Source organism: Bos indicus x Bos taurus, chromosome 25, assembly GCF_003369695.1.
Source record: "Bos indicus x Bos taurus breed Angus x Brahman F1 hybrid chromosome 25, Bos_hybrid_MaternalHap_v2.0, whole genome shotgun sequence".
NCBI classification, from domain to species: Eukaryota; Metazoa; Chordata; class Mammalia; order Artiodactyla; family Bovidae; genus Bos; species Bos indicus x Bos taurus.
Window position 1 is genome coordinate 31,874,851 of NC_040100.1, and position 15,210 is coordinate 31,890,060.

General features: G+C 43.6%; 1 protein-coding gene and 1 pseudogene across 8 annotated transcripts in view; both read right to left on the reverse strand.

The window, feature by feature from the left end:
• The window catches only part of TNFRSF17 (TNF receptor superfamily member 17), a 130,717-nt gene that overhangs the window by 33,490 nt on the left and 82,017 nt on the right, over positions 1-15,210 (reverse strand). The gene's annotated exons all lie outside the window — the stretch shown is intronic.
• Positions 3,376-4,600, reverse strand: LOC113883452 (annotated as a pseudogene).

Consider the following 15,210-nt stretch of genomic DNA (forward strand, 5'->3'; position numbering starts at 1 on the left):
TTTTTTTAACTACTAAATAATTGTTGTTTTTAAATAATAAAAAGAAGGGCTTCCCTGGTGATCCAGTGGCTAAGTCTGAGCGCTCCCAATGCAAGGGGCTTAGGTTCAATCCCTGGTCAGGGAACTAGATCCCACAGGCCACAACTAAAACTAAAGGCTCTGCATACTGCACCTAAGACCCAGTGCAACCAAAAAAAAAAAAAAAAAGTTAAATAAATAAATACAAGATTTAAAAAATATAATATCCAAGGCCCAATATGTATCAAAAGGCTTTTTATGGTCCATATTCTTTCATCAGGGCTTCCCTGGTAGCCCAGCTGGCTAAGAATCTGCCTGTAATGCAGGAAATCTCGGTTCAATTCCTGGGTCAGGAAGATCCCCTGGCAAAGGGAATAGGCTACCCACACCAGTATTTGTGCCTGGAGAATCCCCATGGACAGAGGAGCTTGGCGGACTACAGTCCATGCAGTCACAAAGAATTGGACATGACTGAGCGACTAAGCACAGCACAGCACTTTCTTTCACCAAGCAGTTCCACTTTTAGGAATTTAGCATAAAGAGATGCACTGCAGATTAGTAGAAAGATCTGTGTCATTTATAACAGCCAACCAAGATGTCTAGCAAAAAGAGACTGCTTAAAATTATTTATGGGATACTAAGCAGCTGTTTTTTAAAAAAGGATGATAAGAAAATAAATAATAAACTAAGAAAAAATATCTGTACTTTTAAGTTACAAAAGGATAGTTTCTCTGACATGTGAAAAGCTCCTGCAGATCAACAGTTCCAAAAAAAACAAAAAGGAAAAGAATATGAAAAGGTGTGTGTGTGTGTGTATATTTGCACAGTTAAGCAAAAATCACAATTTGTAACATATCCTATTGGGAATAAAAAGTAGCACAGCTTCTGTGAAGGGAATTAAACAGTATTCATAGATACTATAATACCTGTATCTATAGCAATATAGATTGACCCAGCAACGCCAGTTACAGCAATTTATTCAACACACATAAAACAAAGGATGAACAAGCTTTTTCACTACAGCACTGTTTGCTATAAGAAAAGACTGGAAACAACCTCAATGTCTAATAGTAGGAGATTAATCAAATATATTGAATGAAATTAACAGGGACCATGAGAACATGAACACCTGGCCCATTCACAATCCTAACCTGACCCTGAGATTCCACAGGGAATAAATTTGGGTTGAAGCCAGTCTTTTCTAAACTCCAAGGGGCGGAGCGACTCCAAATAGCATCTTGCTTGCTAAGTCCCTTAAGATGTGTCCGACTGTGTGTGACCCTATGAACTGTAGCATACCAGGCCCCTCTGTCCATGGGATTTCTCTAGGCAAGAATATTGGAGTGGGTTGCCATGCCCTTCTCCAGGGGATCTTCACTAGCATCTCCACTAGCACCACCTGGGAAGCCCAAATAGCATCTTGCTGCTGCTGCTGCTAAGTCACATCAGTCGTGTCCGATTCTGTGCGACCCCATAGACGCAGCCCATCAGGCTCCCATCCCTGGGATTCTCCAGGCAAGAATACTGGAGTGGGTTACCATTTCCTTCTCCAAAATGGCATCTTGGGGACATGCAAACCCTGAAGTTGATTTTTATATTCTAACCTGGAAAGATGCCACGAGACACTATTAAGCTGGAGTGGGGGGTGGTGAGTTACAGAATATATATATACATATAGTATATGTATATACATATACTGCTAAGTCACTTCAGTCGTGTCCGACTCTGTGCGACCCCATAGACGCAGCCCACCAGGCTCCCCTGTCCCTGAGATTCTCCAGGCAAGAACACTGGAGTGGGTTGCCATTTCCTTCTCCAATGCATGAAAGTGAAAAGTGAAAGTGAAGTCACTCAGTCATGTCCGACTCTTAGCGACCCCATGGACTGCAGCCGACCAGGCTCCTCTGTCCATGGGATTTTCCAGGCAAGAGTACTAGAGTAGGGTGCTATTGCCTTCTCCGATACATATACTATATATAGATACTATATATACATATGCTATATGTATATATATATAGTATTAATGCATGATCTCATTTCCATCTAAAATTTAAATATTATGTATCGTGTTAGTATACACATAGCAAAAAACTGGAAGAGTATACACCAAGCCATGAAAGCAGTTAAGTGCCTACCACGTGCTAAGTGCTGAGAACTTACAGACAAATGAGGAATCAGAATGTCAATTCCATGAAGGAATAGAGACTGGCTGTTTTGTTCTCTGTTTTAGCTCCGGTGTCTGGCACTTAATATGCACGGAATGGAAGGAATCAAGAGAGAGAGGGAGGAAAGATGGAAGGGAAGAAAAGAAAGGAGGGAAGAAGGAAGGGAGGGAAGAAGGGAGGAAAGGAAAGAGTCCCCACTCCCCCACTGCCCACAGTTGTTCACAGCCTAGTGTAGACACAGGTGTGAGACGATCAGACAGGGCAGAGCAGAGAACTCTGGGAGAATAGGGCTCTGAGCTGGTAGGGCCTTTACATAAACTGTCTGTTATCCATATATAGTGCATGCGTGCCTAGTCACTTCAGTCTTTGTGACCCCATAGACTGTAGCCCGCCAGGCTTCTCTGTCCATGGGATTCTCCAGGTAAGAATACTGGGGTGGGTTGCTATGCCTTCGTCCGGGGGATCTTCCCGACACAAGGATCAAACCCACATCTCTTATGTCTCCTGCATTGCAAGCAGATTCTTTACCTGCTGAGCCATCAGGGAAGCCTCATCCATCACCTCCCCCTTTCAACAACAGAGAAATCAATTGTAAAGTCACAAGCACAGAGCCCCTTTTAGCTTATCCAGCTGCTGGGAGCCTCTTCTTAGGGGCAAGCTTGGTTCCGTAAATGAGAACCAGATTATCCAAACTGCTCTGGGGCCAGGGTGCTGGTAATGAATGCCTCCAAACTGGATTTTAGAGAGCCAGAAACTCTTAGGAAATGAGGCATTTTGTCAGTTGCTCAGAGACTGGCCTCAGACGACTCAAAGGTGACGCCTAATGTCACTATGGGGAACTACACAAGAATCCTAAACAGTGGTTCTGGGAAAAGGGAGCCTCCCTGGATCCTTGTCTTTCATCCTTTTCCAGTTAGCTCTGTGAGGTTCTCAAAGAAGAAGCCATGCTAAACAGGGAGAGCTTGCCAGGGTTGTACAAAAAGATCCTCAGACTCAAAAACCTGCCCAAAGTGAAATGAACACATCCTTGGCCATGGGATGCTATAGTTTTTCTCTGTCCAAATAAGCTGGTGCTGATTTCATGAATACGTTCTTCTCTGATTCCTTTCTTTTTTTTTTTTTTCCAGTAAAATTCACATTACTAACAAATCAGAACACATAAGTCAACAAGCTGTCAGATTATCTAAAAAGAATGACCCCCAAAAATGTCACAAATAAGACCTTTTATTTGTCACCATGAAAAGTCTGAATTAGGAAAAAAAAAAATTACTGGAGAGGTGGCTCACATCCAGCAGTTTGTTCAGCTTTACTACCTGTCTCATGCCCGGTAGCTTTTCCAGAACTGCTACCTTCACCGTGTAGCTCCATGAGTTTTTCTAATTCAAATTTGGGCTTCTTCAGCATTTTTACTTTTCTAATAGATACATCATGGAGTGGAAAGGCTGGCAAGAATTTTCTATGTTTTTCCAATGCTGTCTGAAATCAATGTATTTTTTAAATTATTTATTTATGCATGGTAGTTTTGGCTGTGCTGGGTCTTCATTGCCACGCTCAGGCTTTCTCTAGTTGTGGTGAGCGGGGGCTACTCTTCATTGCAGCATGTGGAGTTTCTCATTGTGGAGGCTTCTCGTGGCAGAGCACAGGCTCCAGGTGCACGGGCTTCAGGAGTTGCAGCACATGGGCTCAGTAGTTGCAGCTTATGGGACTCCAGAGTGCAGGCTCAGTAGTTGTGGGACATGAGCTTAATTGCCCTGTGGCATGTGGGATCTTCCCTGACCAGGGATTGAACTGGTGCCCCTGCATTGGCAGGCAGATTCTTAGCCACTGCACCAAAAAGGAAGCCCTGGAATCAATTTATTGACCACCTTTTTCAAGTCGTTTATCTGCACTTCTCGGGCCATGATTTCCATCAACCTCTTGCAGGTCTGGTGGACTTTTTGGTGCTGGGCATAGGAGCCTTCCAAATCTGATTGTTGCATTTTTTAGTAAAACCCACACAGAACAGATGAAGCAAACAACCATGGATAATCTTGACATCAACATGAGCTTCAATCATGGTCTGCCATTTTTTTAACCATGGAGCATATTTTGTCAATGATGAGATCCAGGCCATGGAAATTAGGCAGTTTTGTGCTGAACATCCTCAGTAATGAGTTTGAATTTTCTCAGTGCAACTTCATCATCCTACAGACCTACAGACCAACAGGCCAACAGGCCTCAACACAACCCTTGAGGCCATCAGATACGATTTTGGTTCCTTGAGGTCTCATAACAAATGTTGTCCCAATATTTCTTACACTGAACGCAGCTGGTGCTTTCACATCATACCAATCTTTCTTAAAAAATGGGTCGACTGCTTTCATCTGGGTTCCCTTTTTACCACCTTTCATGAGGCTCTTGTTCTTGTCGACTGCCATGGTGCTGCTCAGAGAGCCAAAAGACTGATTCTTTTCTGACAGTATTTGCTTAATGACAATTGCACTTGAATAGCAGGAACCTTGGAGAAGGAAATGGCAACCCACTCCAGTGTTCTTGCCTGGAGAATCCCAGGGACGGGGGAGCCTGGTGGGCTGCTGTCTATGGGGTCGCGCAGAGTCGGACATGACTGAAGCAACTTAGCAGCAGCAGTAGGAACCTAAAACCTTTCTGGAGACTAACATTTGAGGAGGGCCCTTCAGTTAGTTACTGTGTTAGATGTCACAGAGTCCTGCTCCAATCAAGGCCACTATGGTGGAGGCATTTCCCTCCATAAACCGGAGCAACCTCTCTCATATTAAAGGTGGAAAATCAGAAGCCACCATATAAATATATATATATGGGCTTCCCTGGTAGCTCAGATGGTAAAGAATCCACTGGCAATTTGGGAGACCTGGGTTCAATCCCTGGGTTGGAAAGGTGCCCTGGAGGAGGAAATGGCAACCCACTCCAATATTCTTGCCTGGAGAATCTCCATGGACAGAGGAGCCTGGCGGGCTACAGTCCAGGGGGTCACAAAGAGTCTGACATGACTGAGCGACTAAGCACGGCATTGCACTGCAGTCATTCAGATCCAGGTAGGAATCTGCTCAGTCTTTTACCAGCTGTGTAGCCAGGGACACATTCCCTCATCTCCCTGAGCTTCAGTTTCCTTGCTTGTAAAATGGAGATGATTAAACCTATTTTGGAGAAGGAAATGGCAACCCACTCCAGTGTTCTTGCCTGGAGAATCCCAGGGACGGGGGAGCCTGGTGGGCTGCTGTCTATGGGGTCACACAGAGTCGGACACGACTGAAGTGACAGCAGCAGCAGCAAACCTATTTTGCAAGATTGCTGTGTAGATGAAATGAGATGTCATATATTTGGTAAGTGTTAATGTTATTTCCATTATGGGTATCAATAATATTTCAGTTCAGTTTAGTTCAGTCATTCAGTCGTGTCCAACTCTTTGTGACCCCATGAATCGCAGCACGCCAGGCCTCCCTGTTCATCACCAACTCCTGGAGTTCACTCAAGCTCACGTCCATCGAGTCAGTGATGCCATCCAGCCATCTCATCCTCTGTCCTCCCCTTTTCCTCCTGCCCCCAATCCCTCCCAGCATCAGAGTCTTTTCCAATGAGTCAACTCTTCGCATGAGGTGGCCAAAGTACTGGAGTTTCAGCTTTAGCATCATTCCTTCCAAAGAACACCCAGGGCTGATCTCCTTTAGAATGGACTGGTTGGATCTCCTTGCAGTCGAAGGGACTCTCAAGAGGCTTCTCCAACACCACACTTCAAAAGCATCAATTCTTCGGCGCTCAGCTTTCTTCACAGTCCAACTCTCGCATCCATACATGACCACTGGAAAAACCATAGCCTAGCCTTTGATATGTGCTGCCTTTTTAATCCTTACAACAACCTTAAGAAGTCGCTAATATTTCTATCCCAATAGGACAGGAAAAACTGAGGTCTGGAGAGAATGGTCAAGGTCATGTACTAATACGTGGCCAAAGTGAGATTCAAATGGAGGCCACCAACAGCAGAGCTCCCACAATGAATCACTATTCTATAGTGGCTGCTGCATGTAATCATTTAGGAGACCCTTCAAGATTGCATATACTCATTACAAAATGGGCAAAGGATCTGAACAGATATTTCTCCAAGGAAGATGTACGAACAGCCAATAAGCACAAGAAAAGATGCCCAACATCATTAACCATCAAGGAACTGCAAATCAAAACCACAATAAGGGCTTCCCTGGGGGCTCAATGGTAAAGAATCCACCTGCCCATGCAGGAGACATGGGTTCGATCCCTGCTCCAGGAAGATCCCACCTGATGTGGAGCAACTAAGCCCGTGGGCCATAATGACTGAAGCCCAGGTGTCCGAGAGGCTGAGCTCTGCAACAAGAGAAGCCACCACAATGAGAAGCCTGTGCACCGCAACTAGAGAAAAGCTCCTGCTCACTGCAACTAGGGAAAAAAAGTCTGCATGCAGCAACGAAGACCCAACAAGGCCAAATGAATAAGCACATAATAAAATTTTTTTTAATTTGACATATAAGTAAGTTTTAAGACCTTCGTATTTGGCACATAGCTCACACATATCAAGTAATCCTTACTGAGACACACATCACAATTTTTATTCTAGGAAAGCAGAGTTCATGGACCAGGTCCCAGGACAGATGCCAATTGAAAAACTAAGAACTCACCAATGAACGGTGACTTAAGCACCTCCCAAACACCTTACCTCTGATGCTGTCACATTTAGGGTTAGGATTTCAACATGTGAATTTGGGGAAAACACAGACATGCAGACCACAGGAATCTACAAAAGTAGAAAGTAAAGACATCTGCTGATCTAGTGAAGAGATTCCACCTTGCCTTTCCCAAAGCTCTCACTTCCTGTGAGGAGAAGGTAGGAATGCTGTGTCACACACTTCCAGGAGACAACACTCCCATCGTCTTTCCTGGGAAGGTGGCCCCCAGAATCTGAGAGGGCATAGCCTATGAGGTTGTAAGCTGCAGGTCTGAGCAGAGGAGATACCCAGTGAAACAAAGGATCCTTACATTCATCTTCATATTCTCAAAACATCACCTTCACCTCTCAGGGCAGCATTGATCACTACCTGGGTCTTCACAAACTGATAAATGGTTCGTTCCCCAACAGTATTGTAAGCATTGAAGGCAGGGAAGATAACTTATTTTTCTTGGAATCTTGGAATATTTATAACCACATAAACAATTACAAATCAAAACTTCAGACACATGGAGTGGTAGGCTGCATAAGAGCCCTCCAAAGAAAAGTGATACCTTACATGACAAAAGGCACTTGGCAAAATGAGTCTGCAGATTGAGTTAAGCATCTTGTGATGGAGAGATCATCATAGACTCTCCAGATGGGCTCAGTGCAGTCATAAGGGTCCTTATAAGAGAGAGACAAGAGGGTAAGAAGCAGAGAAGGAGGGATCCCAACAGGAACAGAGGTTGGAATGATGGGGGATCATGGGGCAAGGAATGCAGGTGACCTTTAGAAAGAAAGGGCAACCCTAGAAAAGGCAAGGCAATAGATTGTTCTCTAGAACCTCCAGAAGGAAGGCAGCCTTGCTGACCCAATTCGGACTTTCCATCTCCAGAGCTATATGAGAATAAATGTGATTGTTTTAAGCCATTTAATATGTGGTAATTTGTTACAGCAGGATAGGAAATACACTTGGCGCCATCTTTCTCCTCTTTTTCTCTCATCATCTTGGTGAACACTGAGTTCATTGATGTAGTCCTTATTAAAATGAATACATGGAAGGTACTATTAGTATTAGTACCTTCCATTACTGGACTTCCCAGGTGGCTCAGTGGTAAAGAATCTGCCTGCAATGCAGGAAACACGGGTTCAATCCCTGGGTGCGGAAGATCCCCTTGAGGAAGAAATGGCAACCCACTCCAGTATTCTTTCCAGGATAATCCCATGAACTGAGGAGCCTGGTAAGCTATAGTCCATGGGGTTGCAAACAGTCAGATACAGCTAAGCATAATTGTCCCAACAGTGGCAAGCTATTATTACCTCTATTTTACAGGTAAAGAAACTCAGGCTCAGGGAGATTATATAATGGAAGGTTTTTTTTGTTTTGTTTTTTGGTTCCCAACAGTAGAAAGAGACTCTGGCTAGCAAAAATGCAGAATAACCCCAAGCTGCATGAATCATAGAGGAAGTACCCTCTGGGCAACATGGCAGCTACAGAATGTGTCTTCACTGGTGACACTTTGACCTTCAGTACACCTTCTTTATGAACTTCTAGTCTTTTCATTCATGAAATATCTGTTGAGATCCTAACTATATGCCAGGCCCTGGGCTAAGCGCTGGGGATATAATGCCGAACCAAAAACCAGGCCCGATTCTTGCCCTCATGATGCTGTGATGCTTATAACCAAGCGAGAAAACACATTAATCAGATCATCACCCTGAAAGATGATATACTGCAACTTACTAAATGCTGTGAATGCAAAATTCTGGGAGTGCAAAGGACAGGGGCGCAACAGGTGAACTGCTGTGTGAGGAATGAGTTGTTGTTGTTGTCAAGAGTAGGAATGGAATGGCCACTCACTTCTCAGTGGTGTCCTAGATGATAACAAAACTTTAAAAAATGTTTATTCCTGTTTCTCTGTATTTAGTACCATGTTTGTATTTAGAGAAATACATTCTCTGTCTCTGTATTTAGAGAAAGATGCAGCAACACCACGTGGAACTTCTTACAGATGTTAACATTTTTCTGTTATTTCCTTATTGTGTTTATTGTGATAAACTGTATATAACATAAAATGTACCATTTTAACCATTTTTAAGTGAACCATGCTGTGGCATTAATTATATTCAGCATGTCCTACAACCATAATCACTTTATTTTTCCAAAATTGTTCACCACCTCTAACAGAAACTCTATATTCATTTAATAATACCTTCTCAACCCCCCTTCCCTCCAGTCCCTGGTAACCTCTGTTCTACTTTCTGTCTCGATGAATTTGCCTCTTCTAAGCACCTCATATAAGTCAAGTCATATGAAACGTGTCTTTTTGTTGGCATTGTTTTCAAGGTGCATCCATACTGTGGCATGTATCAGAACTTTATTCCTTTCTATGGCTGAATAATATTCCATTGTATGGAGGTATCACTCTAAGCCTGCAACCATTCAAACACAGTGCCAAGCCTTCCAGTGACTTTCTTCTCTGGACACATCCCTGTTTGTTTCTCTTATAGCTTCCCCATCTGTAAAATGGGAACATTTCTGGAAGAGGTCCCCCTTCCTGCAACAGTTTTGATCCATGATTAGTTGAACCCACAGATGTGGATAAACTGCAGATACAAAGGGCCTACTGTACTCCATCCAGCAGCTGAAATGCACCTAGGAAAAATGTTCAGAGACCCACAGTCCTCCAATCCAGGCTGAAGCAGGGCTGCCAATCCTCCTGCCTCCCCAGGGCAGGCAGGCAGGAGAAATGACAAAAGCAGGCTGAACATTAGAAAAACAACAGATGCCTGAGGATAAGTGGGAGGCAGTGGGGAGGGGTGGGGACTATGGAGAAGTGGGAAGAACCCGGTACTTATCAGCTCCCATCACTGCCATGTGGGAATATGGGCCCAACGCTGCCAGACTTTCTGTTAGAAGATGCTGGAAATCTGGATATTTATGTGAATTTGCTTGATTTAATTTTTTTTTTTTTTTGGCTGCACACCCCACAGCATGTGGGACCTTAATTTCCCAACCAGGGATCAAACTCACACCCTGCATAGGAAGTCCTGTCTTAACCCCTGGACTGCTGGGGAAATCCCAGAATTTGCCTGATTTTAAATGCTAGCAATTAATTTTGAATATTAAACACAATACAGCCAAATAAAACATGTCTGGTGGCTGCATATAAATTGAGGGTGCCCAGGTCCAAGAGATCATTACTGTGAAAAGACACAAGACCAGTGCCTCTCCCTTGTCAGGAACAAGAGCCATTGGTAGAGGGTGAAATTCTGTCTAAATTGCTGTGTGGTCTTGAGGGTCCTGAGGTCCATCACTTCTCCAGGATGAACTTCAGGATCCTTAATCTATGAATTGCCAGGGTAGACCAGATGTCCTCTAAGATCTCTTCCATTTCCAATGTTCTAATATTGGACCTTCTTTAAGAGTTTTCCCCAAAGAGAACAGAAGGGACCTCTGTTTCTTTTTGTTTGTTTGTTTCTTATTTTAACTGTAGTAAAATACATATAGCACGGGCTTCCCAGGTGGCACGGTGGCAAATAATCTGCCCGCCAATGCAGGAGAAGTGGGTTTGTTCCCTGGGTTGGGAAGAGCCCCTGGAGAAGAAAATGACAACCCACTCTAGTATTCTTGTCCAGGATATCCCATGGGCAGAGGAGCCTGGAGGGCTACAGTCTATGAGGCTGCAAAAGATTCAGACACGACTGAGCAACTGAATGAATGATGAATAAACACATATCATCTACCATTAGTGGGACGTCATGCATTTCTAACATTGTGCTGCAACTATCACCATATCTAGTTTTAGAACATTTCTTCACCCAAAAGAAGATCTGTCTTCCACGTGCCTGAGTTTCAAGGAAAAGGAGGCTTTGATCCTTAAATGTATTGCCTTCAGAAAAAAAATCAAAATCCCTTGTTAGGTGGGGTGCTAGAGAGAGGAGAAAGAGAAGGAAAATGGAGCAAGTCAGTGTATGAGGTGGTAGCTTGGGTCTCAGGGGCACAGCCAGGCAGCCAATGGATGCAAAGAGCGAGGCCAGCTCCACTCTTCTGAGGTCTCAGAGGAGCCCTCACCACAGCTGAGCACAGACAGAGGGCCCTTGCTGCCTTGAGCCCAGCTGTTATTTTGCATTCAAGTACAAAGCATTTCATCAAGCAGAAAAGCCCTCCCTGAGTTGACAACTCCCTTTCCTCCCACAGACACACTACCAGGATTCAAGGGAAGTGCATCCATGAGTCCCAGGGGACACAGTTGGGGGGGACCCTCACCTGAACCTCTAGAGAGGCTGGAGGTTTGAGAGCCCTACACATGGTAATGACAGCAGCCTCCAAGTCCTTCCCTCATTAGCAGGAAAGAAGTGAGAGCAGCTGGCCCTCCAGCCTCCCTTTCTATCCCCAGGGTGTTGGGGTAGCCAGTCTCAGGGTGAACTGACACATGGGGGACACAGAACAAGGCTGTCTGTGAGGCTCATGTGCCCAGGTGAAAGACTGAGCTCTTCTGAAATGATCTTATTGGTGTCTGTATGCTCTTCCTTTAATGAAACGACGCTGAAAGTAGATGGGAGTTGTAAATTGTTGTTTGGTTTTCTTTTCTTTTTCTAATATTTTTTATTTGGGCTTCCCTGATGGCTCAGATGGTAAAGAATCTGCCTGCAATGTGGGAGACCCTGCTTCAATCCATGTGTTGGGATCTTCTCCACTCTATTTACTTATTTGGCTGCACTGGGTCTAAGTTGTGCCATGTGGATCTAGTTCTCTGACCTGGGATCGAACCCTAGCCCTCTGCATTGGGGACTGCAGAGTCTTGGCCACTGGAACACCAGGGAAGTTCCTGGTTTTCTTTTGTTTTAATTTGGCATAAGGAAAAGTTGGCCTTGTCCTTCACCCAAATTGTTGGAAAATTCACAGAATTTTGTGAAAGTCTAAATTCTGGTGAGACCCTGACCTACTTGTGACTAAGAGTAGCCCCCGAGCAGGGAGGGTTACGTAGACCCTGCTGCTGCTTTTAATTGTTCTGATAAGGGAACATGTCAACCCTTCAAAAAGTAAAGAGAACAATATAACAACCCTTGTATACCATCACGTGGCTTCAAAAATTATCAACTATAGGCCAACGTGTCTTTAGTGTGACCCCCACTCACTTCCTCCCAGATTATTTTGAAGCAATCCGTAGACATCATACCATTTTGACTGCAAATATTTCAGTACATATATCTAACAGGTAAGGACTCTTTCTGAGAAAGTTTAGCCGCAATACAGTATTATACCAATAATTTTAAAAATTGAAGTATATTTGATTTACAATATTGTGTTAGTTTCAGGTGTATGGCAAAATGATTCAGTTACACATATAAAATTTTCCCAATTCTTCTCTAATACAGATTATTGAAAGATGTTGAATATAGTTTGTTGTGCTCTATAGTAAATCCTTGTTATGGACGTGAGAATTAGACTATAAAGAAAGCCGAGTACTGAAGAATTGATGCTTTTAAACTGTGGTGTTGGAGAAGACTCTTGAGAGTCCCTTGGACTGCAAGGAAATCCAACCGGTCCATCCTAAAGGAGATCAGCCCTGGGTGTTCATTGGAAGGACTGATGTTGAAACTGAAACTCCAATACTTTGGCCAAATGATGCGAAGAGCTGACTCATTTGAAAAGACCCTGATGCTGGGAGAGATTGAGGGCAGGAGGAGAAGGGGAGGACAGAGGATGAGAGGGTTGGATGGCATCACCAACTCTATGGACATGGGTTTGGGTGGACTCCGGGAGTTAGTGATGGACAGGGAAGCCTGGCATGCTGCGGTTCATAGGGTTGCAAAGAGTCGGATACGACTGAGCAACTGAACTGAACTGAACATATTTCTTAATATCATCAAATATCTTGTTAGACATTCCACGACACACAGACACTCTCACTCTTAATTTCTTCAAATCAGGATCCAAATAAGATCTGGGTGGGACCTCCCTGGTGGCCCAGTGGCTAAGATTCATTGCTTCCCATACACGGGACCTGAGTTTGATCCCTGGTCAGGGAACCAAGATCCCACATGTAGCAATTAAGACCCAGTGCAGCCAAATAAATAAATATTTAGAAAAAAAAAAAAAAAGATATAGGGACTTCTCTGGTGGGCCAGTAGCTAAGACTCCATACTCGCAATGCAGTGAGCTTAGGTTCAATCCCTGGCCAGGGAACTATATCCTACAAGCCACAACTGAGAGTTCACACGCCGCAATGAAGATTAAAGATACCACAAGACTCAACTAAGACCCAGTGCAGCCAAGTAAATAAATAAAAGTTAAAAAAAAAAAAGATCTGAATAAGGCAATCAGTTGATATGCTTCTTAAGTGTCTTTCAACCTACAGATCCTCCCTCCATCCCTGTTTTTTCCCCTTCCAATTTATTCATTGAAGAATTTAGGTCATCTGTCATTTGTCCTAGAATGCCTGTGTGCAATCATTTCACATCATCCATGGCCTCTGTATTTCCTATTAACTGATTATATCTACAGATTTCTTTATATTTAGGTTCAGATTTTGTGCCAAAAAAAAAATTTCAGAAGTGGTGTTGGGTGTGTGTTCATCAGAGGCACACAATGATTGACTTTCTGTGGCATTAGTAGCCATGGATGCAAAGATTGATCAATTCATTAGAAGCGCTTCAATATTGTATTTGGTGAGGTCATCGGGTGACCAGCGTCTCTGTTTGCTTGTGAGTTCCCCAGTGTTGGTACCTTGAGTCCTGCATCCCAGGAAACCACTCCATCCCAGGGAAACCAAGTCGGTTGGTCACCCTAGGTGAGGTTCCATGTTCTCACGAAGTGATTCTTCCCATAACCTCTCCTTCCCTTTGCCATACCAGGCAGAGAACTCAGACCAAACATGGTAACAGACCAGAGAATGCAGGGGTAGGGTCACCATACTAAGCAGTCAGTCTTGGGTGTGGCTGACACCTTAGTGGCTGCACACTCAGCTTTCACTTCTACTTTCCTTGCCTCACTCCGATTGGTTTAGGTGGTGCTCTCTCCCCACAGTCCACGTGCTTCAGGTGAGCTAACCACAGTCCCAGCTCCAGGCATGGGCTTTCTCTTTCCAGAATCAAGGCCCATCAGTGCATCCCATTCCCTAAGTCACAGCGTGGGCCAATGAATCGAAGAAGTGGTTTGTTAGGGGCTTTTGGGAAAACATTCTCTCTCTTATTTTCTTCTCTCTCTCTCTTTTTTCTAACATACTATGAACCATTTCAGGTACACGACTGAATGATTTCTAGTAAATTTACTTAACTGTACAACTATCACCACCATAGTTTTAGAACATTTTCATCACCTCAGTAAGGGCCCTTATACTCATTTATAGACAACTCTAGTCCCACTCCAAGCCCCAGGCAAACACTAATCTGCTTTCTGTCTCTGAATTTGCCTCTCCTGAACGTTTCACACAGATACAATCATACAATGCATGGTCTTTTGTGGCTGACTTCTTTTACTTAGCATGTTTTCAAGGTTCACCTGCACCGTAGTAGATATCAGTACTTCACTCCTTTTTATCACCAAATAATATTTCATCATAAGGATATACCACATTTTGTTTATTCGTTCATCAGTTGATGGACATCTGACTTGTTTTGACTTTCTGGCTATTATGAGTAATGCTGCTGTGAACATTCTTGTACAGGTCTTTATGGGGACATATGTTTTCTTTTCTCTCACTTATAAAATACTTTGGCAATTGATGGATCAGATGGTAAATTTAAGTTTACATTTTTAATAAACTGCCAAAAACTGTTTTGTGAAGTGACTACCCCATGTTATATTCCTACCACAAACGTTCGGTGGTGGTGGCGGTGGTGGTTTAGTCACTAAGTTGTGTCTGACTCTTAGAACCCCTAAACATATAAGGGTTCCTATTTCCCCAAATCCTCACCATTTGTTATTCTTTTTTATTATAGCTGCCCTAATAGAAATGAAGTGGTATCACATTATGGGTTTTTAGGGGGGTAGTTTCCTGGGGGTGTTTTTGGTCTCACCACATGGCATTCAGGATCTTAGTTCCCCAACCCAGGATTAAACCTACGCCACCAGCAGTGGAAGCTTGGAGTCTTAACTGCTAGACTGCCAGGGAAGTACCTCATTGTGGTTTTAATTTGCATTTCTGTAATAATGATTATTGTTTGGCATCTTTTCATGAAATATTTCCTTGCTCTTAAGAGCAAGGCATGAAGAAACAGGAATCTTGTTTCTTCTAAACAGCTGTGAGGTCCAGGACCTTCCCATTATTCTAGGACAAAGTGACTCAGAAGAACAGCTTCAGAACACTGATGAAACAGTACTCC